The sequence below is a fragment of the Salvelinus fontinalis genome, chromosome 42, assembly GCF_029448725.1.
Source record: "Salvelinus fontinalis isolate EN_2023a chromosome 42, ASM2944872v1, whole genome shotgun sequence".
NCBI lineage: Eukaryota > Metazoa > Chordata > Actinopteri > Salmoniformes > Salmonidae > Salvelinus > Salvelinus fontinalis.
Window position 1 is genome coordinate 1117111 of NC_074706.1, and position 18401 is coordinate 1135511.

The window sequence follows — 18401 nt, forward strand, 5'->3', positions numbered from 1 at the left end:
ATAATTCATGCATATTTAAGTAGCTATCATTTATAGTGCAGACCAGAGCAAGTTAGCTACTCCCAGGACCAGAGCTGGACCAGAGCTAGTGCAGACCAGAGCAGTAGTTGTGGTCAGTAGTTGTGTAGTTGTGGTCAGTAGCTGTGGTTAGTAGTTATGGGCAGTATTGTGTTAAAAAAACTCTTTAAATTTAACTAGGCAAGTCAGTTAAGAACAAATTCTTATTTACAATGATGGCCTACCCCGGCCAAACCTGGACGATGCTGGGCTAATTGTGCGCCACCCTATGGGACTCCCAATCAAGGTCAGATGTGATACAGCCTGGATTCAAACCAGGGACTGTAGTGACGCCTCTTGCATTGAGATGCAGTGTATTAGGCCCCTGCGCCACTCGGGAGGTCAGTAGTTGTGGTCAGTAGTTGTGTAGTTGTGGTCAGTAGCTGTGGTCAGTAGTTGTGGTCAGTGGTTGTGGTCAGTAGTTGTGGTCAGTAGTTGTGTAGTTGTGATCAGTAGCTGTGGTCAGTAGTTGTGGTCAGTAGCCGTGGTCAGTTCGTGATATGAGAGGAATTAGGAATATAAAGAGCCTGAAGACAGCAATTAAAAGCAAAATAAAACTAAAGCATGAACCTCCAAGAGCCAATTGTTCAGAATTTGTTCAGTAGGACCTGATGAGGCTGGTAATGCACCGTGTCGTGCAAAGTGCCATGCACTGCAGAACAAAGAGGAGGAATGTTAGAGAGAAGGAGGGAATGATATTTACAAGGAGACAACGAGTAAGGACTAAACTAGAGGCACTGGTGTAAAGTACTTAAAACTTCTTGTCAATACGGGGGCGCTGTTTTCACTTTGGAAAAAATCGTGCCCAAATTAAACGGCCTAGTACTCTGTTCTAGATCATACAATATGCATATTATTATTACTGTTGGATAGAAAACAATCTCAAGTTTCTAAAACTGTTTGAATTATATCTGTGAGTAAAACAGAACTCATTTGGCAGCAAACTTCCATACAGGAAGTGAACAATCTGAAAACGAGGCTCTGTTTCAGGGCCTGCCTATTCACCTGGCTTTTATTTATCGATATGTATGCACTTCATACGCCTTCCACTAGATGTCAACAGGCAGTGGTAGGTGGAATGGGGTGTCTAGCTTGATCTGAGGCCGAATAAGAGCTTTTGGAGTGACAGGTCCGGTATTTCTTTGTCTTCAACGGCGCGGGGGGGAGCTCGACATTGTCTTCTGAAAAGCGTTCGGTATACACGGCGAATATCTCCGGCTCTGATTTTATTTGAAACATATGATAAAAACATCATAAAGTAGGTTTTTTCAACCGAGTTTTATCAGTTTATTCAACGTTTATTGGGACTTTTGGAGTTTTCCGTTCTTTGCGCCAAGAGAGGATGGGAATGTTAGCAACCTTGGCTAGCATTGTGGCGCGAATTCGACAGAAGAAATAGACATTCTAAAACAAAACAACGATTTATTCTGGAAATAGGACTCCTTGTACAACAAAAGTAACAAAAGTAAGACAACATTTCTGATGTTATTTCATATTTCTGTGTAAAATGTTGACTCCTATTCTCCGCCGTGTTGGTGAGCGCTGTCTCACAATAACGCATGCTGTATGTCGTACTAAAGTTATTTTTAAAAATCTAACACACCGGTTGCATTAAGAACCAGTGTATCTTTCATTTGCTGTACAACATGTATTTTTTAGTAAAGTTTATGATGAGTTCTTTGGTCAGATTAGGTGAGTGTCCAAAATATCTCCGGACATTCTGGGGAAATGTTGCTACGTATTCACAATGTATAACCAGGATTTGCAGCTCTAAATATGCACATTTTCGAACAAAACATAAATGTATTGTATAACATGATGTTATAAGACTGTCATCTGATGAAGTTGTCCAAAGGTTAGTGATTAATTTTATCTATATTGCTGGTTTTTGCGAAAGCTACCTTTGCGGTGAATAAATGCTTTTGTGTGTTTGGCTATTGTGGTAAGCTAATATAATTCTATATTGTGTTTTCGCTGTAAAACACTTAAAAAATCGGAAATATTGGCTGGATTCACAAGATGTTTATCTTTAATTTGCTGTACACCATGTAGTTTTCATAAATGTCTTATGATGAGTATTTATGTATTTCACGTTGCTCTCTGTAATTATTCTGGCTGCTTTGGTGCTATTTTTGATGGTGGCTGCAATGCAAAACTATGATTTATACCTCAAATATGCACATTTTCGAACAAAACATAAATGTATTGTATAACATGTTATAAGACTGTCATCTGATGAAGTTGTTTCTTGGTTAGTGACTAATTTTATCTCTATTTTGTCGGTTTTGTGAAAGCTACCTATGCGGTGGAAACATGGTGAAAATATGCGGTTGTGTGTTTGGCTATTGTTGTTAGCTAATAGAAATACATATTGTGTTTTCGCTGTAAAACATTTAAAAAATCGGAAATGATGGCTGGATTCACAAGATGTATATCTTTCATTTGCTGTATTGGACTTGTGATTTCATGAAAATTATATTATATGATATCCCTGTCCCGTTAGGCTAGGATATGCTAGTCAGCTTTTCTGATGAGGAGGATCTCGGATCCGGGAGGGTGATGAAGTAGAGTTAAGTAAAAATACTTTAGTGTTCTACTTGAGGACCAGGGGGTGCTATTTTCACTTTTGGGGAAAATCGTATGATATTTAAACGGCCTCGTACTCAATTCTTGCTCGTACAATATGCATATTATTATTACTATTGGATAGAAAACAGTCTCTAGTTTCTTAAAACGTTTGAATTATTTCTCTAAGTGAAACAGAACTCTTTTTACAGACCATTTCCCAACCGGAAGTGAGATTTCCAAAAGCGAAGTCTCCCTTCAAGAGCTTGTCTATAAAAGGGCATGTCACTTATGACTGTAGAAACACGTCATACGCCTTCCCCTGGGTGTCATGCGGAAGTGAGAGAAGAAATGACTTGATTATCTCTTTCAGGGGTTGTATACAACCTCTTGGAGTGAGAAGTGCGCACTTTATTTTTTTTGGAAGGCGCGAAGTTGGATCTGGAGTAGCCTCCTGGAAAACCGTCGTTATAGGTGAATATGATCTCTGGCTTCGATTTTATTTGATACATGTCACAATATCATCCTAAAGTATGTTTTTTCAATATACTTTAATTATATTATTGAAATGTATTCTGGACTTTAGACGTGATGCGACGCAAGAATTTTGTCAAGACGGAGAGGTTAGCACAGCACGGCCAGTGTGCTTGCTAATTCAAGAGGGAAATCGTTCGTTCTGGTTCCAAATAAAGACGGTTCTGAACAAAGGACCCCTTGGCGAACATTCTGATGGAAGATCAACAAAGATAAGGAACCAATTTGGGATACTATTTCATATATCTGTCGAACTGTGCTATCGCTAGCGTTTGACTAGAATCAATGCTGCTGTATGTTAGCTATTGTAGTAAGCTAATATAACGATATATTGTGTTTTCGCTGTAAAACACTTCAAAAATCGGAAATATTGGCTGTATTCGCAAGATATTTGTCTTTCATTAGCTATCCACCATATATTTTTCTGAAATGTTTTATGATGAGTAATTAGGTAGTTGACGTTGGTGTCTGTATTTACTCTGGCTACTCCCATGCGATTTCTGACTGTAGCTATGATGGTAGCTATGATGGTAGCAGTAATGTAAAACTGATTTATAGCTAAAATATGCACATTTTTCGAACAAAACATAGATTTATTGTGTAACATGTTATAGGACTGTCATCTGAGGTAGTTTTTTCTAGGTTATTTAGGTTGGTTCTAGGTTAGTTAGGTTGGCTTGTGCATGCTACCTGCATGCTACCGTTGCTGTGAAAAACTGTCTGTCTGTCTTTTGTATTTGGTGGTGAGCTAACATAAATATATGTGGTGTTTCGCTGTTAAACATTTTAAAAATCGGAAATATTGGCTCTATTCACAAGATCTTTGTCTTTCATTTGCTATCCACCATATATTTTTCTGAAATGTTTTATGATGTGTAATTAGGTAGTTGACGTTGGTGTCTGTATTTACTCTGGCTACTACCGTGCGATTTCTGACTGTAGCTATGATGGTAGCAGTAATGTAAAACTGATTTATAGCTAAAATATGCACATTTTTCGAACAAAACATAGATTTATTGTGTAACATGTTATAGGACTGTCATCTGAGGTAGTTTTTTCTAGGTTATTTAGGTTGGTTCTAGGTTAGTTAGGTTGGCTTGTGCATGCTACCTGCATGCTACCGTTGCTGTGAAAAACTGTCTGTCTGTCTTTTGTATTTGGTGGTGAGCTAACATAAATATATCTGGTGTTTTCTCTGTAAAACATTTTAAAAATCGGACATGTTGGCTGAATTCACAAGATGTTTATCTTTTAAATGCTGTATTGGACTTGTTAATGTGTGAAAGTTAAATATTTCAATTTTTTTAATTTTTTTATTTGCCGCTCTTCCTTTTCAGTGGAATGTGGGAGGAGTTCCGCTAGCGGAACGGGGGAGTGAGACAGGTTAAGTCGTTTTTTGGGTTATATGTACTTCACTGTTTATATTTTTAACAACAAACTTTTTCTTCACTGCATTCCTAAAGAAATCAATGTACTCGTTACATTTTGAATGCTGAGCAGTTCAGGAAAATGGTCCAATTTACACACTTATCAAGAGAACTTCCATCCCTGGTCATCCCTACTGACTCTGATCTGGCAGACTCACTAAACATAAATACGTTGTTTGTCAATGATGTCTGAGTGTTAGTGTGGCCCTGGCTATCCACAAATAAATAAAATAAATAAAAATAGTGCTGTCATGTTTGCTTAATATAAGGAATTTGAAATGATTTACACTTTTACTTTTGATACTTAAGTATATTTTAGCAATTACACTTACTTTTGATACTTAATATATTTTAGCAATTACATTTACTTTGATTACTTAAGTAACAATTATTATTTATTATTTATTATTTTGCGTGTAAATCTTGGTGGGGCAAACTCCCCCAAATTTTACACAACACAAAGCAATACATGATTTGCACTATAACATTGGCAAACGGCGCCCACAAACTGTTAGGGCCTACATAAAGCTATCCCAACAGCAGAGTCCCAACACCTTAACACTGCTACACCTGGCTATCAGCAGAGCCTTGTCTGGCAGCAAGTTCATCCAGCCTCATTTACTGCCTTTTTAAAATAATGAGCTGATATGGCTAACTTGCTTAAACAAATGTGGTTTCTACTGACAATTGAGATGTAGGATGTAAGGGAACGATGAGCGGATAAGCGGCAATCCGTAATTTCGATTAAGACAATCATGAGCGAGCTAAGATGGACGTAGTCAATTTAACTATTTGTTCAGCACTTTGAAATGTACAGCGACATAATTCAGAACATGGGCCGTTCTTACAGTGTTCTGCCTGTACACCAAGTCAGAACCGTAGGATAAATGAAGTGGGCATATAAGCAGACAATGAAAGCTCTTACAATATTCGATGATGACATTTCTCTAAAACTGGCTATAGGCTACATGTGCACCACCAAGTCAGAACAGTAGGCTAAGTTTTGAAAGGGAAAGGGACCAAATTATTAGGATGAGGCACATAGGCTAATAACAGCTTAGTACACAACATACACTTAGTATTACTTTCTTAACTACAGTCTACATATCTCCCTGGCATATTACATATGCATGTGCTCCTTCTCTGGTTCAGGCTGTTGAAGAGCTCAAAACTGCTTTTCGGTCACTGCAGGCCTCCCTATATGGTCTCAAACTGGTCTTGAATGTACAAAAAACTAAATTCATGACCTTTACCAGAGCTAGAACTCTGCCAGTGAACGTTAGCATTGTCACATCTGGTGGCTTATCCACTGAAAAAGTGTCATCCTACAAATACCTAGGTACTTGGTTGGATGACAAGTTGTCGTTTAAAGTTCATGTGGATATACTTGTGACAAAGATTAAATTGAAATTGGGGTTTTATTTTTGTAGTAATACTTGCTTCCTGCGTATGGCTAGAAAGAAGCTTGTTCAGGTGACTTTTCTCTCTGTAATTGATTATGGTGACTTGTTGTATATGCATGCAACCTCCTCCATCTTACAGAGACTGGACTCTGTTTATCATGCATCCACGCGCTTTATTACAAATGCCAAGTCACTCACCCACCATTGCACCTTCTACCAAATGGTAGGTTGGACCTCACTTTATATGCTCAGAAAGCTACATTTTTATGTGTTCATCTACAAAGCCCTTTTGGGTAAACTCCCTCTTTACCTCTGTAGTCTGGTCTCCTTCACCAACAGCAGTTACCATACCCGGTCTGCTAGGTGGTTGCTACTCAAAGTCCCCTGGACATTCACAGAATTAGGCAAGACTGCCTTCTCTTCTTGTGCACCAGACGCATGGAATAATCTACAATCCATGCTTCATCTAGATATGTTAGTGCCACTGAATGAATTAAAAAAATGATGGGACACTCTGTTTCAAAGGAGTGGAAATGCTTTTTTTTAGGCTGGATCATGTTGTTGTATTGTATTGCTGTATGTTTTAATTATGTAATGTATTGGTTGTTGCTGCCTTCTTGGCCAGGTCTCCCTTGAAAAAGAGACTCTGGGTCTCAATATGCTTTTCCTGGTTAAATAAAGGTTAAACTAAAATAATTTATGCAGCAGCATACAAGACATTTTTGGATTCACCTTGTTTTGCTGTGCTCACCTGAACAGAAAGGTGGCTTGGCGGTCCTTCTTGTGGGCAAATTTTGTCATGAAACTTTGTCGACAAAGTCTGTCATTCTCTGGATTTATGGTGCTTTCAAGACAACTGGGAACATGGAAAAAACAAGGTTGAATCATGACGTCAGTGATCTTCAGGTCGGAGCTCCAGAAAGAGGCTCGAGTTCCCGACTTAAAATTCCGAGTTGGATGACTGTTCAAAATGTATTTTTCCAGTCGGAGCTCGTTTTTTTCAGAGTTCCAATTTGTCTTGAACTCACTGAAGTCTGAGATTTCCCAGTTCTGAGTTTCCAGTTGTTTTGAACGCGGCAGAAGTCATGCTGAATGGACAGCATAGACAATGTATTCAAACTTTTCTGGCCCACCTGCCCTGAATGATGAGTTGCCACTGAACACAGGTAGTCTAGACTCTAACTAACCACCATATAACCAACTGAAATATCCACACAAGCCACTAGCCAGCCAGCCATATATCAAGAGTTCGAAGATTATGAATATGGTCCCGCTTTAAATGACGGCAAGCTTATAAAGCCTTCATAAAGCCTTTATAAACACTACATACATGTCTCACAAATGACCTATAACCATATGTCATGCTCTATAAAAGGTTCATAAATGTGGCATAACTGTGTGACATAACCACCAATGTCAAAAGTGACCTAAACCACTACAACGAATATGACACAAACTCGTGCTTTATAAAGGGTGGCATAAGCATTGCTTATTAAAGGCTCTATAAATCATATTACATTGTGCCTTCACAAAGCATGTAAATTGTATTTATTATATTACTCTAAAACATTTCTAGGATGGTCCAACCTCTTTCCCTCTTGGGTGCATTGTCAATATTGGACCTGACCTCAACTTCCCCCAAAATGCTCTGCTGCAGGATGACACACACTCTGAACTGCACAGCCAAAAAAATGTATTTAACAGAAAAACAATAAAATGGGATTTCTTGTGTTCACAATAATGCTTAAACTGGGAATGACTTTTGAGTTCTGGGATAAATCCCAAAAACGTAGATTTTTGACTGTTAGTTTTTAGCTGTTAGTGATATGTATTAATACATTTGTGTTCACATCATAAAGCGTGTGTGTGTGTTTGTGTGTGTGTGTGTGTGTCTGTGTGTGTGTGTGTGTGTGTGTGTGTGTGTGTGTGTGTGTGTGTGTGTGTGTGTGTGTGTGTGTATGTGTGTGTGTGTGTGTTAGAACCAAGATGATTTGGAGTAGTCCTACCTGAGACTACGGCATCAGGTATTCATCTTCTGTTCTCTGACTGGGCCCAGCACTGCGTGGTACGGCTTGTTATATTGTTGTGTGCGTGTTTGTGTACTGAGGATTATGTAACTTGGTTGGGGGCTTGTGTTGGGGGCTTTGTTGGGGGCTCTCATCAAGGTAGGTGTTGCCTTGTGTAACCTCATCCCCAGGCTATTGCACAGACGGCAAATAATGTACAAGTCTGGGATATCAACTGTGTAACTAGTGACCATAGCATTCTATGGGAGTGACCTTACTGAGTATGGGAGTGACCTTACTGAGTATGGGAGTGACCTTACTGAGTATGGGAGTGACCTTACTGAGTATGGGAGTGACCTTACTGAGTATGGGAGTGACCTTATTGCTAGCAAAAACATTCCCCCTGGTCGTCACTAGTTAACACATCCACAAAGTCATTATTATGGCTAAACACTGCCCATTTCCCCACCCCCAAAATGATTATAATGTGCTTTTAAACCAAACCCTTACTAATGAAGGCCAAGCTTGATGTGTTGATCTACCAGACTTTCCGAGCATTTGGGAGGAAGTGTCTTGGAACGAGATTAGGTGTTGTCTAAACTTAACTTTACTTCAGCACAGCATGTCACCCTTTATATGTTTATATCATATTCAACATAGTGGGTGTTGTCAAATTTGACATGTGTAATTATGTCAAACAGTTAAGACACATTTATGAACCCTTTATAAAGCATAACATATGCTTTTAGATGCTGTAGAACACATGTATGTAGTGCTAATGAAGCTATTATAAAGGCTTTTTGAAGCTTTTTTAAAGCTTAACGTCATTTAAAGCGGGACCATGAAGGTATATTTTCTGAAGTTATTATTTGAGAGCAGTGAAGATTAACCTGTTGAGGATGGGGGCGCTGTTGAGACTATTTATGCTAATTGGGTAATTTTTGAAACGGCTTCCCACAAAATCCTTGATCGTACAATATGCATATTATTATTATTATTGGATAGAAAACAGTCTATAGTTTCTATAGGAGTTGAAATTTTGTCTCTAAGTGGAACAGAGCCCATTCTACAGCAATTTCCCTGACATGGAGTCAGATTTCAGAAATGTTGGCCACTGTTCTGAAGTCAGTTAAAAGGGCACTGTTATTGCTATGACTATACGGACACTTCTTACGTCTTCCCCTGGATGCCTTTACGTGATGACGATTCCAATGGGGTCGATTGCGCGTTCACAGGCCCTATAAATTAAAAAACCCTGTAGCTAGCAAGTCTTTTCTTGGTGCGTAACGCGCGTGGAGGACTCCGACCCGCTCCTGTTCCAAGCGTTAGTTTAGCCTGTTATATTTCTCCGGTCATCTTTTCACTCGTTATAGGAGTTAAAAACATCATAAGGTAGTTAATTTAAAGCGTTTTATAGCAATTTATATCCGTTTAGTGCGATTTTGGGACATTTATTTTTGAAACGATGTGAATAGCTGGGCACGCTTTTCAATTCATCCCGAACGCAGTTGGCATTTCCACATGGCAAGAGGACAGCTTTCCACCAAAAGACGATTACTCCCAAGAAAGGATCCTTTGCCCAAGATACTGATGGAAGAACAGCTCAAAGTAGGACATTTTTATTATGATAAATCGTGTTTCTGTCGAAACATTTTAGTGGCTTAGGACGCCATGTTTTTTGACGTAGCTTCGCTTGGCGCAAACTGTATTGAAAAGTAAGGATAAATAAAAAAATGTAATTCCGCAATTGTATTAAGAATTAAATTGTCTATCAATCCCTGTCCACCCTATATTTTTTAGTCACGTTTATGAGTATTTATGTATAAGAGTAGATCACTGTCTAAGTGGCGCAAGGACATTTTCTGACCAGCTGAGCTACATTTCACATTGTCTAACCATGATTTTGGTGGCTAAATATAAACATTTTCGATCAAACTCTATATGGATTGTGTAATATGATGTTACAGGAGTGTCATCGGAAGAATTCTGAGAAGGTTAGTGAAAAAATTTATATATTTTGGCGATGTTGACTTTTATCGCTCACTTTGGCTAGAATCAATGCTGGGCTGCTATGTGCTATGTGCTATGCTAATATAACGATTTATTGTGTTTTCGCTGTAAGACACTTAGAGAATCTGAAATATTGTCTGTATTCACAGGATCTGTGTCTTTCGATTCGTGTATGCTGTGTATTTTTACGAAATGTTTGATGATTAGTAAGTAGGTAAACACGTTGCTCTAAGTAGTTTTTCTATTCCATTTGTGACGGTGGGTGCAATTGTAACCTATGCCATCTACCTGAAATATGCACTTTTTTCTAACAAAACCTATCCCATACCATAAATATGTTATCAGACTGTCATCTGATGAGTTTTTTTGTTGGTTAGGGGCTATAAATATCTTAGTTTAGCCGAATTGGTGATGGCTACTGGTGTTGGTGGACAAATAAAAGATGGTGGATTATGCTAATGTGTTTTTAGGTAATAGATGTACATCTTTACATATTGTGTCTTCCCTGTAAAACATTTTAAAAATCGGACATGTTGACTGGATTCACAAGATCTGTGTCTTTCATTAGCTGTATTGGACTTGGACTAATGTGTGAAAGTTAAATATTTAAAAAAAATATTTTTTTTGAATTTCGCGGCACTGGTTTTTCAGTGGGGGGGGGGGGGGGGGGGTGTGCCGCTAGCGCCACGCTGATCCTAGACAGGTTAAATCACAATCAGTGACAATCAGTGAAATCAGATTTACATCAATCATCAACATGAATGATCAGCTGATAGTCTGTCCTCTTTCCTTGATATCAATCATGTCTTTTGTAACCAGCGGTGTAGTGATACTTGTTTATGACATCATCATGTCTGAATCAGAGTTTGTACTGACAGATGGAGCCTTTTGAATCTCTTTATAGAATACACATAAAATGCATCCTCAGATAACAACGTCTGACTATATCCACATTGTCTCAATAACATGTTATATTTTTAACAACTTCCTACACCAAGATAGGCATACCTCATTTCAAAATAGACTGTAAACATCAATGTAAATCTTTAATGATAATTTGTCAAGTTTTACTGGTGAAATGCTCAAACTTCATGCCAATCATCTCAGTCATTATCATGGAATATGCATTTAGATATTATTGAATTTCTGTTTCGTGAGTAAATTAACCAGGAGTTATATGTATCAATCCTTTCCAGATAATAGAGGCAATGTGACTGCAGAGAAATACCTGCTACAAACCAGTTACAACACCCTGACTGAAGAGAGAGACCAGCTACAAAACCAGTTACAACACCCTGACTGAAGAGAGAGACCAGCTACAGACCAGTTACAACATTCTGACTAAAAAGGGAGACCAGCTACAGACCAGTTATAACACCCTGACCAAAGAGAGAGACCAGCTACAGACCAGGTACAACACCCTGACTAAAGTGAGCGACCATCTACAGACCAGTCACAACAACCTGACTAAAGAGAGAGACCAGCTACAGACCAGTTACAACAACCTGACTAAAGAGAGAGACCAGCTACAAACCAGTTACAACAACTTGACTAAAGAGAGAGACCAGCTACAGACCAGTTACAACCTGACTAAAGAGAGAGACCAGCTACTGACAGAGAGATTTTCTTAGCGGGACTCTTACCAATCTCAGTGAGTAAAGCTATAGGAATAAATGTTCATGTCATCAATCACACACCTGATCAAAAGTGTGTATTCTTTCATGATGTATTCAGTGTGATACGTTGAAGGAAATGAATGTGTTCATCTTGCAGAACAACCCTGTCCTAACACCTGGCAGAACTTTCACTAAAGCTGTTGCTTACTCGCTACTGAGACTAAAACCTGGGAGGAGAGCAGACAAACTACTACATTATATATGGAATGTTTTAAAGAATGTCATACCAAAGATCGATTTGCTATTTGGTTTTGAATTTTAAGACCCCTTGAAGTATAAAAAAAATATATACAAAAATTATTTCATTAAAATTATGTTTTGGCTTTACTGCTAATAGGCAATACATGGAATAACAGATTCACTACATGGAACAACAGATACTTCCTTTAGACTTGGGGACTTTGTTCAGAAGTGTCTGTCCTATAACTGAGAGATATAAGAAAGAGCAGGATACATTCGTATTGGTATTTTTGTTGTACATGCATTAAACCCTTTATTTTTGGCACTAAACTGTCTAAGCCCTGTCTAAGCCAGTGGGAGGAGCTATAGGAGGACTGGCTCATTGCAATGGCTGAAATGGAATTAAAGGAACGGAGTCAAACATGTGGTTTCCAATGTTTGATGTCTTTGATACTGATCCATTTATTCCATTGCAGCCATTACCATGAGCCCAACCTTCTATAGCTCCTCCCACCAGCCTCCACTGGTTATGTTGTACTAAAAGACAGGGTGGACATGTTGACTTTTTGTCACAATACATGTGAAGGCTTTATTCTTCTTTCTATTCCCTTCAATCTGAAACTATGGAGATATTGTCAGAACTTCTGCTTTTGGTGAAAATCCCCTCTAAACCAAGTTGACCGCCAGAGTTTCATTCTGAATAACTCTTCACAGACATCATAATAGAAAAAAGTCCCCTATATGGGCATTGGTGGCCGGCCACACTGCTTGGTGACGTTTCCTCTAGGTACAGATCTATGATCAGCTTTCCCTCCCCCAATCTTAAGCTTAACCATTTGTGGTGGGAATGCAAATCTGACCCAAGACAAAGAAATTGTATCACTGCAGTAAGTCACATAGTCACAGGACAGTGCAGGGAGAAGACACAGATACAGACGAACATTAGAGTTGTGGTAAGAAGTAGAAGTTAATGTAATTGAGCACACGTTTGTTAAGATGTCAGAGGGAGTCTATGAAGATGATGAACCTGATGCAATGAAGAACACAGACATTGATGGCCAATTATATGGCAACGTAAGAGCCTTCAATCACAGTCCAAGAGATGGTGTTGTTGCTCAACATTCAGGTAAGATCACACACACACACACACACTGTGTGAGCTCCGACCCAATTTTGCTAATTTGTGATTCATTTGGTGTTTATTTTATCTTTATTTTCACTAAATGTATCATTTCTTATGATAGACAAGAACTTTTGAACATCAGATCAGGAATTAGTGAGCTCAATTCTGGCATCGACTTTGACTCATCTGCCCTGGGCTCTTAATGTAATTCCGACCCAATTTTCAGGGTCTCTAAGAAGAAACGCTGGCGATATAGAGGCAAGAGAGGGGGAGTCCTGGCGAGATTAAGGAGAAGGGAAAACCAGGCAACTCTTCCCTCCATTCTATTGGCTAATGTACAGCCACTTGATAAGAAGATGGATGACCTCTGATCGAGGATTTGCTACCAACGGGACTCATGTAACTGCAATATTCTCTGTGTTTCTGAAACATGGCTTTTAGAGAAGATACCCCTCATAGCTATCCATTAAATGGATTCTCCATTCACCGAGTGGACAGGACATTGGGTTCAGGGAAATTGTGAGCGGGAGGGGTATGCCTCTAAATCAACAACAAATGGTGTGCTGACTCGAGAGCAGTGGAAAACTCAACCCATTGCTCACCAGTCTTGGAATACCTGATGGTCAAATGCCGACCCTTCTACCTCCCGAGGGAGTTTTCAGCTGTTATCGTGACTGTTGTATACATTCCAGATTGACAGAGGTGAAGCTGAGCAGAGGATTGTGGATATCTAGATCAGTGCAGACACCCTGAGAGATGGTGAGACCTGCACCAAGTCACACACACACCAGCACATACACTCATGATAAAAGTCTATGTTATGTGTCCACAGAGCCTGATAGCGCAGGGAAGAGATATTCTTCATGGAAGGGGTCCTCCAGGGTAGCTGCAGTGTTTCTGGGGCTGCTGTGTGTTCTCCTACTGTCTGGGGTCATAGGCCTGTCTGTCTACTGTGAGTTTCTGTCCAGATTCATGGCGTATCACCTACTTGTAAGAAGTGCTGGTTACTAGGCCTAAAGATCCGCACCATAGGTAACTTCCATGTAGCTGTGAACGATCTGAGAATTTGACAATCATAAAATTTGACATTCCAATTATGATCTGGCTAAAAATACTTGAATCAGTTATAGAACCCATTGCCCTTCATGGTTGTGAGGTCTGGGGTCTGCTCAACAACCAAGAATTCACAAAATGGGTCAAACACTAAATTGAGGCTCTGCATGCAGAATTCTGCAAAAAACATCCTCTGTGTACAACGTAAAACACCAAAACAACACCATGCAGAGCAGAATTAGGGCGATACCTGCTAATGATTGATCAAAATCCAGAAAATAGCCGTTAAATCCCCAACCACCTAAAAGGAAGAGATTCCCAAGCCTTCCATAACAAAGCCATCACCTACAGAGAGATTAACCTAAAGAAGAGTCCTTTAAGCAAGTTTGTCCTTGGGCTCTGTTCATAAACACAAACAGACTACACAGAGCCCCAGGATAACAACAGCAACATAACTAGAAACAACGAAATTTTAAGAAAACAAAAGATAATTGCATGAGACATTACAAAGAATTAACAAAATAACATGGACAACTACAAAGTTTGTTGGCCCTAAACTGAGAGTACACAGTCACAGAATACATGACTACTGTGACTGACCCAAAATGAAGGGGGAAGACACAGATACAGACGAACATTAGAGTTGAGGTAAGAAGTAGAAGTTACTGTAATTGAGCACACGTTTGTTAAGATGTCAGAGGGAGTCTATGAAGATGATCAACCTGATGCAATGAAGAACACGACATTGATGGCTAATTATATGGCAACGTAAGAGCCTTCAATCCCAGTCCAACAGATGGTGTTGTTGCTCAACATTCAGGTAAGATCACACACACACACACACACACACTGTCAGTTAGAAAGGTAATCATTCAGTAGATATTACCATTAGGAGTCAGTTAGAAAGGTAATCATACAGTAGATATTACCATTAGGAGTCAGTTAGAAAGGTAATCATACAGTAGATATTACCATTAGGAGTCAGTTAGAAAGGTAATCATACAGTAGATATTACCATTAGGAGTCAGTTAGAAAGGTAAACATACAGTAGATATTACCATTAGGAGTCAGTTAGAAAGGTAATCATACAGTAGATATTACCATTAGGAGACAGTTAGAAAGGTAATCATACAGTAGATATTACCATTAGGAGTCAGTTAGAAAGGTAATCATACAGTAGATATTACCATTAGGAGTCAGTTAGAAAGGTAATCATACTGTTAGGTAAGATGGATGACTGAGTCAACAAACAGGTTATTGCAACACCCTGACTGAGGAGAGAGACCAGCTACAGACCAATTACAACAACTTGACTGAGGAGAGAGACCACCTACAGATCAGTTAAGACAACCTGACTAAATCAATCAGAGAGAGAGAATCAAACCGAGAGAGAGAAAGAAAGAAAGACAGAAAGAGAGAATGAGAGAAAGAGAGAGAGAGAAAAAGAGAGAGAGAACATATTTAAATTCACACAGGACACCGGATAAGACAGGAGAAACACTCCATATATAACAGACTGACCCTAGCCCCCTGACACATAAACTATTGCAGCATAAATACTGGAGGCTGAGAGAGGGGGTCGGGAGACACCCTGGCCCCGTCCGACGATACCCCCAGACATGGCCAAACAGGCAGGATATAACCCCACCCACTTTGCCAAAGTGTAGCCCCCACAACACGAGAGGGATATCTTCAACCACCAACTTACCATCCTGAGACAAGGCCGAGTATAGCCCAGGAAGAACTCCCCCCACGGCACAAACCCAAGGGGGGGGCGTCAACCCGGACAGGAAGATGACTTAAAGGACTCAACCCACTCAAGTGATGCACCCCTCCTAGGGACGGCATGGAAGAGCACCAGTAAGCCAGTGACCCTGTAATAGGGTTTGAGTGAGAGAATCCCAGTGGAGAGGGGAACCGGAAAGGCAGAGACAGCAAGGGCAGTTCGTTGCTCCGGTGCCTGTCCATTCACCTTCTCACAACTGGGCCAGACTACACTCAATCATGGGACCTACTGAAGAGATGAGTCTTCAATAAAGACTAAAGAGAGAGACCAGTTACAGACCAGTTACAACAACCTGACTCAGAAGAGAGACCAGCTACAGACCAGTAACAACAATCTGATTGGGGAGAGAGACCAGCTACAGACCAGTAACAACAACCTGACTGAGGAGAGAGACCAGCAACAGACCAATTACAACAACCTGACTGACGAGAGAGACCAGTTACAGACCAGTTACGACACAACCTGACTGAGTAAAGTGACCAGCTACAGACCAGTTACAACAACCTGACTGAGGAGAGAGACCAGCTACAGACTAGATACAACAACCTGATTAAAGAGAGAGATCAGCTGGAGAAGGAGTAGAAGAGATAGCAGAGGAGATAGGAAGAGAGGAGATAGGAGGAGAGGAGATAGCAGAGGAGATAGGAGGAGAGGTATCTAGGAAAGACTAATTGAGATAGAGCCTTAGTGTCAGAGAGAGACATAGAGGAGGAAGAAGTAAATTAAGAGAATGAGGAAGGGAGGAAAAAAAGACAAATAATTGATCTTTTTAGATTTAGAGGAGAGTATGTAATCATACTGTACTCAGTAAAATGCTTCTTCATTATTTTTATTCGCAACATTGCCATCTGCTTATGCTTAGTTAAAAATAAATGTTTTCAAAAAACAGTGTGACCTGCAGTTGGACACACACAGAAGGCGGAACAGTACTGAGAGAATACACACACATACTTCCCTTTGAAAAGTCTGAGAAAGATGCAGACAGAATTCCCCCACACACTTCTGAATAACTCCTTACACTGATGTCACACACTTCTGAATAACTCCTTACACTGATGTCACACACTTCTTAATAACTCCTTACACTGATGTCACACACTTCTGAATAACTCCTTACACTGATGTCACACACTTCTGATTAACTCTTCACACTGACGTGACACACAGACAGTATAAAAGATAAAATACCCCAATATGGCATAAGGTCATTGGTGATGTATGTGATGAAATAGGTGGCTGGCCACAGAGTACAAGCCATAACGTGACCTCAGTTTGAAGGTTGGGGTGTCAAAGCCTCAGTATTGCTATATGATCTATATGTGAATTCAGAGGGTCACATTTTTTTATCCACTAAAATATATGATTACTTCAATTATAACCTGAATCATATGTTTAAAACATATGCACGATGGGAAACAAAAATGTTTCCATTAGAAGGTAAAGTGTGGGAAGTCACGTGGTGGAAAGTGATGAGTTGATTTGACAGTTTCAGTTAAAACAATGTCACTTACAGTAAGGCACAGGAACAGACACAGGGCAGAGGTAACGATATCACAAGAACCTGTGTAGTCTTAAAGGACTAATGAATCACTATGGTATGGAGCAACATGAATGGACTAATGAATCACTATGGTATGGAGCAACATGAATGGACTAATGAATCACTATGGTATGGAGTGACATCTAGTTGTTAAATGACTAATGAATCACTATGGTATGTAGTAACATCTAGTTGTTAATGAATCACTATGGTATGGAGTAACATCTAGTTGTTAAATGACTAATGAATCACTATGGTATGGAGCAGCATCTAGTTGTTAAAGGACTAATGAACCACTATGGTATGGAGTGACATCTAGATGTTAAAGGACTAATGAATCACTATGGTATGGAGTAACATCTAGTTGTTAAAGGACTAATGATTCACTATGGTATGGAGTAACATCTAGTTGTTAAAGGACTAATGAATCACTATGATATGGAGTAACATCTAGTTGTTATCCATTTTCTTGCAGTGTTATCACAGTTACCGACCAGTTACCACATCACGACTAAAGAAGGATACCAGATACACACCAGGTACAACAACCTGACTAAAGAGAGAGACCAGCTACATAGGAAGAGAGAGGGTCTCATGAGAAAGTTCTCTAATCATTTACTTAGTAAATGGTCATGACGTGATCATGAGAAAAGAGGTTTTCCATTTATAAGACCAACACAACTGCAGAGAGTGACCTGCTACAGACCAGCTACATGAAACTGACTGAAGAGAGAGACCAGCTACAGGCCAGTTACCACACCGTGACTAAAGAGATAGAACACTTAAAGCTTATTTAACACAACCTTACTGAGGAGAGAGATCAGCTAGAGACAAGTTTCAACAACCTGACTAAAGAGAGAGACCAGCTACAGACCAGTTACAACACCCTGACTGAAGAGAGAGACCAGCTACATAGGGAGAGAGATGATCTCATGAGAAAGTTTTCTAATCATTTACTTAATAAATGATCATGACGTCAATTGCACATGCCTCATATGCAGAAAATGTGTGTTTGTGTTGTTTAATAATAAGAGGTGCAGA

At 39.6% G+C, this 18401-nt stretch overlaps 1 protein-coding gene across 1 annotated transcript in view; it reads right to left on the minus strand.

Moving 5' to 3' along the window:
• Positions 1-18401, minus strand: part of LOC129841305 (C-type lectin domain family 4 member M-like) — a 74466-nt gene that overhangs the window by 30645 nt on the left and 25420 nt on the right. The gene's annotated exons all lie outside the window — the stretch shown is intronic.